The 9945-nt window shown below is 42.6% G+C and overlaps 1 protein-coding gene across 1 annotated transcript in view; it reads left to right on the forward strand.

Annotated features, from left to right (window-relative positions):
- The window catches only part of CD226 (CD226 molecule), a 27267-nt gene that overhangs the window by 968 nt on the left and 16354 nt on the right, over positions 1–9945 (forward strand). The window lies entirely within an intron of this gene.

Consider the following 9945-nt stretch of genomic DNA (forward strand, 5'->3'; position numbering starts at 1 on the left):
TATATATATATATATATATATATATAATGCAAGTACATGCAAACTTGGAGATAATGTGGGCTCCTTTTCTGGTATCAGAATATGACAGTTCAGTTGCTTTTAACACATGGAGATGCAATCATTCTGAAATCACTGATAGCATCCTTGAGCAGGGGGGCAGACTCCTGAGATGATCTCCTGAGGCTCCTTTCAGCCCTATGTTTCTGTGATTCTATGATTCTAGGCAAAAAAGAATGCACTGCTGTGGTAGGGGCCCAGTTTAGGGGTAAATGGTACATATCATAAAGGAAATTACCCGCATTTGGGGACGGAGGGAGTAGAGGTCACCACAGCATTACATATTTGTTTCATTCCTATGACAACATTCTAGAGGACATTGCTCTTACAGTCATCCCTTTGCATTGTGAAGTAGTGTCTCCTGACATTACAATCTGTGACAGGATTTTCCAAGGGTACAAAAGTAATCCCTGTTACCACCACAGATGGTAATGTACTGTACTAGTATACACCCATGGGATTCCCTCCTGTCCAGGCTCTGATTGGTTCCTTTAGGAGTTCTGTTCCTTTTCACTGAGAAACTTATTATCTATTTAATAGATAATATGATCTGGAAAATGGGATGGATTGCGCACTAAGCAAGTTCATGGATGACTCCAAGCTGAGGGTTGTAGCAGATGCAATGGAAGGTAGAGCAAGGGTTTAGAGTGACCTAGACACCTTGGAGGATTGGGCCAAAGGAAATCTCATGACGTTCAACAAGGAAAAGTGCAAAGTTCTGCACTTAGGATGGAAGAATCCCATGCACCAGTACAGGTTTGGGACCAACTAGCTAAGCAGCTACTCTGCCGAAAAGGACCTGGGAGTTACAGTAGCCAATAGGCTGACTATGAGTCAACGGTATGTTGTTGTTGCCAAGAAGGCTACGTGTAGCCTACTAATGTAGCATACTGAGCTACATTAGTAGGAGCTTTGCCAGCAGATCAAGGGAAGTAATTATTCCCATCTGTTCTGTACTTGTGAGGCCACGTCTGGAGTACTGTGTCCAGTTTTGAACCCCCCACTATAGAACGGATGTGGACAAGTTGGAGAGAGTCCAGCAGAGGGTAACGAAAATGGTTAGGGGGCTGGGGCACATGACTTCTGTGGAGAGACTGAGGGAACTGGGTTTATTTAGTTTGCAGAAGAGAAGACTGAGAGGGGGGATTTGAAAGCAGACTTTAATTACCTGATGACTGGTTCCAAAGAGGATGGACCTAGAGTTTTCTCAGTGGTAGCAGATGACAGAACAAGGAGTGATGTTCTCAAGTTGCAGCAAGGGAAGCTTAGATGGGTTATTAGGAAATACTTTCTGACTAGGAGGGTGGTGAAACACTGAAATAGGTTATAGAGAGAGGTGGTGGGATCTCCATCCTTGGAGGTTTTTAAGGCCCAACTTTACAAAGTTTTGGCTGGGATGTTCTAGTTGGGAATGGTCCTGTTTTGAGCAGGGGGTTGGACTAGATGACCTCCTGGTCCCTTCCAACTCTAATTTTCTATGAGTTTATGATTTAGGAGTGAGGAGACTGCAAAGTGGGGGAGGGAATCAGGATGATGCAATACAGAAAACCCTGGTCCTACATGACTATTATTTAAAGTTAGAGAGCAGAAAAAGAAAAATTCCCAATGATAGCCATGCTAATGAGAGACTGCACACTGGTCTATGTGTCTGTTAGTGTCCATGAATTCAATGACTATTCTTGCAGCTTTCCCCCAAACTATAGGAAAAGGAAGCTTGGGGAGTCTTTTTCTAATGCTGGTCCTTGGAAGTGGGATTAACAAGGTGTTTGAATTTCTTTGCTCATTCAGTGTCAAGACTGTTAGCAAGAGGATGAATTAGTTTTAACTGTGGTATATATGTTTGTTTGTCTGACCTGGATTTTGATGATAAATTATTTGTAGGCCATTGAACCACCTGAAAAAGAGAACAACTTTTGCTTAGCATTCAACCTTGGCTAGATTTGGCTACTGACTTGTGCAAAGCTCTGTAGCCTAGTCTTAGTACCCTCAATAGCTCTCTTGGAAAATGGTAAAAATGCCTTTATTTGTTATTTTATTGTATTTTCAGTTGAAGAAATTGTGAACTGAAAGGAGAATTTTTTTCCTAATATTTGAAAGAGCAACAGCTGCTAGTGGGATGCCAACTTATTTTCCTTTTATCATGTTTTCAGCCATCCTTCATTTCAGGTTCACTATAAGAAAATGGTTAAAACCTTAGTAAGTGCTCAGAGTTGTCTATGTAAAATCAGTATGGAGGATATTGATATTTTCCCATGTGTTGGAGGAGGAAAATGGCCAAAGTGTTTTTACTGATATAAAGCAGAGGTCTGAGGGCTGGATGCATCCCACAGAGTCATTTGATATGGCTGCTAGACATGAGGTTTTGGTAGCATTCGGTAGCAAGGGGCTTCTGCATTAGTCACTTCTCTGTGAGAAACAGCAGCAACAGAATCTCTGCTTGTACTGCTGTTGGGAAAAGTAATGGCATCACCTAAGTCCTAGTGCCTGCCCCCAAAATCATCTGCCTCTGATCTGAACTGGGTCATTTCAGCTGCAACCAAAAAAGGGTTGATGACTGCTGATCTAGAAGTATGAGTCTGAGTATTGTTGACTTAGATGATCATCTGGCTGAATGTGGTACTGTTTGCGTGCCATTGGCTATGGTGTACCTTAGGGGTGCGCAATTATTTGGCAGGAGAGCTGCTTAATGAGTTTTGGTGAGCTGTTGAGGGCCACACAAATAGCCTCTCCCCTTGACAGGTGCCCGCTCCCATGGTTGCAACCTTGGGACCAGAAGTCCTGCCTCTAAACCCTGACTTTTGCCACTGGAAGTCCCTTCCCCTTCCTCTGGAAGTACTTCTTTGAGTGTGGTGGGTTACCATCTTGGAACTGGGACAAAAAAAATCATATACTAAAAATCAAATATCTACTATAACATACTTCAATTTTATTTAGAAAAAAATTTTCATCCTGATTTTTTTTCATCCTGATTTGTGTATGTTTGCAGTTGCTTAATAGCTCAAAATAAAATCTTTATCTTGAATATTGTGTGAGGGGTGAATGGGGTGTGGTTGGGGTTGTGTGTTGGTGTGGGGTTTGTGGGGGAGGTATGTGTGGCGGGTGTTCAGAGAGGTGTGGAAGGGTGTGGGGTTTGTGGGTGTGTGGGGGACATAGTGGGGGGTCTGAGTATGAGGGAGCATGTGGGGTTTGTGAGGGGTTGTCTGTACAGGAGGGTGTGGGGCTTGTGTGGAGTATGTGATGTGTTGGTGGGAGGATGTGGGGTGTGTGGGTATATATGGGGGTGAGGATGTATACATGTGGGAAGGGTATGGGGGTAGGGTGAGGGTGTGGGGACGTGTGGGTGTGCATGTGCCCCCGCCACACCTGCCTCCCTCCATGGTGCACAGTTCCTGCTGCAGCAGATGGTGGGCTCTTGAAGCATATATGGCCCACACAGGTAGAGCTCCCTGTTGGTGTGCAGCTCCAGCCGCAGGGAGTGGGGCCAGGCTGGCCTGCCTCCATTGCGTGTGGCTCACGTGCAGCTGCTAGGAATGAGCCAGAGCCATAAATTGCCGGGGGAGCCTTGTGCGGTGGAGCCAGTGACCTGGCCCTGCTCCATGCTGATACGTGCAGCTCCCAGGACTCAGCTGGAAAGCAGGGAGTGGACCTGACCAAGGCTTGTTCCATCGTGTGGGGCTCCCCACCACTCTTGGCAGAGTCCTGGGAGCTGCATGTGGCAGCAGGGAGCAGGGAAAGCCGCTTCCTCCATTGTGCAGGGCTTCTCCCTGGTGGTGCACAAGTCCCAAGAGCTGCGGGGAGCCCTGTGTGATCGAACCAGGCTGGCCTGGACCCCATGGTCCTGCTGCCCCAGGCTCTGTGCTCTTGCCTCCCCACCAGGTGCAGACCCCATGCTCCCACCAGCCCTGGCTCCATGCTCTGGGCTCTTGTCCAGCTGTAGCTTTCCTCTGCCCACCACTGCTTCCCTACCTGCCACCCAGAGTGCTGCAGCAATGACAGGAAGAGGAGTAACTGGAGGCTGGGGGAGCCATGAAGTTCCCTGGGTGGCTGAAGCAGCAGCAACCCCACCCAGAAGCTGTGTTGGCCAGAGCTGGGCCTGGGATCAGGGCCTCCCATGGGTGAGGGTGGGGGCAAAGTGCATTGCCCTGGTGGCAGTAGGTGGGGCTCAGCCCCATGCAGAGCACAGTAGGGGCAGCCATGAGCTGAGTCAAGATGCAATTAATTCGTGGGTCCCTGCCTTCAGGCCAGATGAAATCGCCCGGCAGGCCGGATCTGGTCCATGGACCATACTTTGCCTGTCCCTGGTGTATGTTAACTATGCTTTTTTGATGGTTTGGGACTATTGATTTTTTTTTTATATTCTCCCATTAGATCAGACTTGTTCTGTTCATACGATAGAAGACTTCTAACTGGGTTCTAAAATCCAGGCTGAGTTTTTTTGGCCTTGCACCTTGCTTCAATTATTGAAAATTTTGCAGTTGGTTTTAAGCTTATACTTTTATTGATGATACTAAGTTGAAGTGGAATTCAGGTCACTCTTCCCTTGCTATCTTAGTTCTGTCATCAGTAGAAATTCTGCTTGTCAATGTACTGAGCCATCGTGGCCCATTGTAACACAGATGTAGAGAGTGAAAAGGTGTCACATTTCTGATGGAAAACTACACTTTAAAACTTGCTAATACTCTTTCTTTTTCTCCTCGCTGCACCCAAAACTATTCTAGCTACAGAAGAAACTCCAGGATGAAAACGACTGTGCTTGTCATGTGGTTATTGCTGGTGAAAAGTGTTACCTATGCAGTCTTTCCACCTGTCAAGGAAAAGGTTGAAACAGTGGAGGGGAGTGAGTTAGCAGCCTGCAGCGTGGCAGGCTTGTTAGCTACATCTTTCACATGTGATAGGCAGTCACTAAGAAATTCCACAGTAGCGTTCAGCATGTCTTCCAATCAACGATTGCTTTCCGTGACATCCCTGACTACCTTCTTCCTCATTCTGATGTTTCCTTTATAAAATTTGGCATCACCCTTTCAAGAGATGGAAATACAAAGTTAAAAGGTTCAGGAAAGAAAGAAAACTCTATTTTCATCTGCTTGAAGGATAAGGTGAGAGATTTCCAAAAGTGCTAAGGGCAATTAGGCATCTAACTGCCAATCAAAGTCAAAGGGATTTATATGTTTAACTCCTATTTCTGCCTTTGGAAATCTTCCCTTAAATCTTTTTAATATTATTAAAATATTATTTTTTTCAAAGGCTTCCTCTACAAATTAAAACAAATAAATATATGGGGTTTCTAAAACTGTTTTTACATTTAAAATAAAAGTAATTTTAAATGATGCTTAACATGTGCACTTGACTTCTAAAATTCCACTTTTTAAATTAATTGGAAACTGTGAGATATAAAGAGAATTGTATTGGGACCCTAAGAGCTGTTGAGAGGCAATTTGTGATCTCTGCTTTTCCTTTTGATAAATATGACTCTTTCAGTATATTGTTGTTATTGAGTTTTTGTGATGCTATTTGGAAGACTAGAGTCCATTGTTTTACATGCCATCTGTCTCAGAGTTTCATTTATGATGCTGGAAGCACTTTGGTATGCAAGCTTGACCCTACCATAGTAGGTTGCAATGCAACCTACAGAGAGACTATGTGACCCTACAGAGAATTTAGATATTGCAATCCATACATTCCTATGCACCTCTCTACCAAATTTTAAAAAGGTGTTGTTGACGTTTGCATCATGTACACCCTAGCTGACGACATAAGGCAGAGGGCTGGTGGGCACAAGAATCAGAGGCTCTTTTCCAGAACCTTTGCTCTTTCTCCAAGCACTAGTCCAACTGGCACTGTCTAAAATAGCTACTGAGAGCCATGGAGGATTTTCAATTGTTGATGGTAAGACATAGAATTAACAAGTGTAGGAAAGCTTGTTTTGATGTACAAAATGACCAAGGCCTAATTCAGGAAAGGAAATTATACTATTTTCTGAAGCTCCGGCTATTTGAGGTGATGCTCACAGGACATTGTATGGATGTTTAAGGCATGATCTTGGGTGGTTTCATAGGACACCTTAGGTTCAGGGGATTTCAGTACTGAGCCAATAGCTGTTGTGCAATTCATAGAAGAGTAATTATTCTGGTCAGCAAAAAAGCATTGGTGACCTGCAAGAATCTGTGTAATTAGTGACCTTGAGTGGGGCTCTGGTGGCCCTCTTTGCTTCATTCCTCTCCAGACTTTTAGTTCCTCTTGGGGAACACTTTTTACTACTTTTTTATGCAATGACAATAGCTAAATATATTTAAAAAATAAAAAAAACATACTATCCCATTTGCATAGTGTAGCATATATGCATGTATATGGATAGATAAATAGATATGGATATTTATCAATATCAATCAATTGATCCTGGTTTAAGGTGCAGCTTCGTCAGAGGTGACTTTCTAAAATGGCATTTCAGGGTTTCTGTATTTTTGGCATGTCCCCCTTGATTCCAGCACTTAATAAAACAGTCTTTTCAAAAGTTATTTCTTTAATGTGCCCAGAGACGCATAGAACAAGTGCTACGTAGAAACGGCTTTCAATTTTACACAAATAAAGTCTTCTAGGAACAGTCATGTGCAGCATTTGTTCCACTAGTAAACTACATAAACATCATTAAATCCACTAATCCTCACAAATGGAGAAAAAGCTTTATAACTTTCTAATACTGTATGCATTAAATGAGTTATTGAAACAATATCTAGCACTACAGCATCATCTTTACCTAATTATAAAGATACATTCATTAGTATAATATTCTACAGTCTGTAGGTAGAATACTGTCCCCTTGAAGTCAGTGGTAAAGCTGCTGTTGACTTAATAGAAACAGTAGTTCAATGATATGGTGCTGAAGTCAATAAAGGTGACATGATTTGTTGTAGAGGGTTTAATCTACCTTTATTCTAAACTCTGCTGTTGACCACCTGTATGACCTTGGGATGATAATTCCTCCCCTGTTTCAGAGGATATTGGTACTTACCTTTAGGCTCTGTTCATGTAATGTGCTATTTGGAAGTTAAATATTAGTCCTATACTTTTACATGGCTTCTTGTCCAGAGGGTAATTTCTATTATTAAGCCACTGTGTTCCTGAAAAATTTATGATTACAGTATTCCTTACATAAACCATCTCTGACCATCCTAACTTAGAATGGTCATTTTAACAGGCTGTTTTTGAATGACACTATTTTCCTGAGTTAACATTTCTGTTAAGATGTGTATTATTCTGACTATTAATGAACATTACTTTCCCAAACAAACTCGTTTATTTGTTTGGGATGTTAATTCTGAAGTTATTTTACACACTTTCTGCAGATTTTATGAACCCATTTTCTTATATGTTTGGCAATAGCAGATCTGTGTTTTTGCAATAGGCTACAACTTTATAAAATGCTAGAAATAGCATGATATCTAAATTTTACCCAAGGAAAATATTTGAGGTCTTATTTAACTTGCAAAGCTTCGAACTGTATGTTCTGTGATTTTTTTATGCCAGGTACATGTGCAAAATTGCATTAAAGAAAAGGTAGGATTTTTAATGACTTTATTGAATCGTACAATTTACATCAGTTGAATCTAGTGCATGTCATTTTTAGCTTGTGCTAGTAAATATACCGGCCAAGATAAACTGCTACGGACCAGGGTTTTTATTTGGTTAACTAAATCAGGCTTGAAATGGATTCATCTTAACCTGATGTAACTTCTGTGTACACAGAAGCCTTAAGGTGTCTCTTTTATAGCTGAGAGACATACTTGTGTTATCTAGCTGGTGTGCATAACCATACCAGTGAAGAACTGACAACACTGACTTCAGCACAGGCTAGCAACCAGAATATATGCCTGTGGTCCTTGGTCAGTTTTTACAGTTTCTGCATCTGTGCTACTGCATCTTCACTGCTGTTGCTACCTGAATTAGCTGCATTAAAGTCTATCCATGTATGCCTCCATGCAGAGATTGCATTAAAGTCTATTCGTGTATGCCTCCATCCTGTCTTCTGATTGCAGGGTCCATATATGTCCATAACCTAAATGTCTCAGAGCTGCTGTCTATGGAAAAAAAATAGTTGTGGATATTTCTCTCAGGCAATCCTCAGTCACAGTATTTATATAGCAATACTTTTCCAGATCAGGATGAGAGGGAAAAAGAATATACCTCAGAAGCTACAGTCATAATCGGAATCACTCTCTTTCTCCCTCTCTCACACACACACTTTTAGTTGGTATAAAATGCATTGTAAGGTGCAAGGGAAGGGTAGATTGGTACCCTTGATATTTTTCATGAGATAAATAGAGCAGGAAATGGCAACATGACTGCTCTTGTTCACACAAGAGCCATTTCCTGCTGTATTCATCTCATGAAAAATAGCGAATTCCAAAGGACTAAATGGATGCAGGGAGCAAAGGTCTTAGCATGACCCTGTCCCCATACGATATTAAACAGTTAAACAGAATTTGGGGATTTGAGTGCAGAGACCTGAACCGGCTTAGTCCTGTGACAAATAATATTAGTGAAAAATCTTTTCCACCTTTCATTAAATGTACAGGAAAGCAGAAAAATACAGGAGCAAGTAAGGTTTACCTCCTTTTTTTCCCTTTCCCTTTAGCTTAAGAGAGCTTTTACAGTGAGGAAAATAGTCTTTTTGATGGCACTCCAGGCAGTATGAATTATCCTTTTTGTTGTGGGGGAAGGAAGAGAAAATGTTATCAAAAAGGTTCTGGACCTGTGGTGGTTTTTCTTGTTGGAGTCTGATCCTATGTCATTGACATCAAAACAAGGCAAGCACATAAAAAGTGGAGAGAATAATAGTAGAGATAGCAAATATAGTTTCTATTTCTGATGTTGATTCTCACTGATAGCTTATTGGCAGACAAGAGAGGCAGAGTACACAATCTCCTCCGGTGCTCTCAGACCTGGCAGGCTTGTGCCAGTGGCCGGCAGTTTAGATCATTGCTTTTTCCTGGTTATAGGATTCCAGAGATGTTACAGAAAAAACAGACTTCCCTAACTAAGGTTGACCAGAGCAGATCTGGGGGAGGGTGTCCAGTGGTGCAGTTACACACCGCTTTGATTCCTGCTCTACCCAAGCTTTAAAACCAACTGCCCAGAAGGCGGTTTCTAATGGGAGAGCAGCATTTCTCCTGCTGGAAATGGAATACCTCTGCACACCCAGAATAGATGAAAACCCATGTTCCAGATCTTGTTCAGGACTTAAATGAAGTTGGTGGAGGCAGGAATGTCAACTCAGTCCCTCTCTCTGTCTTGGCCATCTGGCTTTGGTTTCCTCTTGTGATCTAGGTCATGGTGTCTCAGTAGATCCCATAACTTGGATGGTATGGTGTGTATGTGTGTGCTTGGGGTACCTGGGATACTTGGGGGAAGGTTAAGGTGAAAGACTTAAAGTGTAGGGAGAGAAAGTTGCTGGAACAGGGATCAGAACCAGTGGACTAGAGAGAAGCTGACTGAGGAACTGAGGCTTGGGGTTACTTAAGGTCAAGTGGCCCCAGGGTTACTTGAGGTCACTGGTGCAAGGAGAAAAGCCCAGTGGCAAGGAGGAGATAGCCAGGAAAGAAACTGAGGCAGAAACCTGGGAGCTTGGAAACAGGCTGAAAGCTGAGAGCTTGGGTGGCAGATAAGTGGGGGCAAGGAGGAAACAGTCAGAAAACCAGACAAAAACCCAACTCAGGGTTTCAAAATAACAGGTTTATTAAACAGACAACACATTACACAGCCGCATGAAGTTATTGGTTCACACACACACACGCACATGCAAGAAAGCACTCACAATGGCAGCAGAAGAAAGAGACTCAGTGGAAGGGTTGGAGTCCAGGTAGGGAAGAGAAGCAGAGTCCAAGTCCTTGG

This window comes from Gavialis gangeticus, unplaced genomic scaffold (genome assembly GCF_001723915.1).
Source record: "Gavialis gangeticus isolate Ggan-Ray unplaced genomic scaffold, GavGan_comp1, whole genome shotgun sequence".
Lineage (NCBI taxonomy): Eukaryota > Metazoa > Chordata > Crocodylia > Gavialidae > Gavialis > Gavialis gangeticus.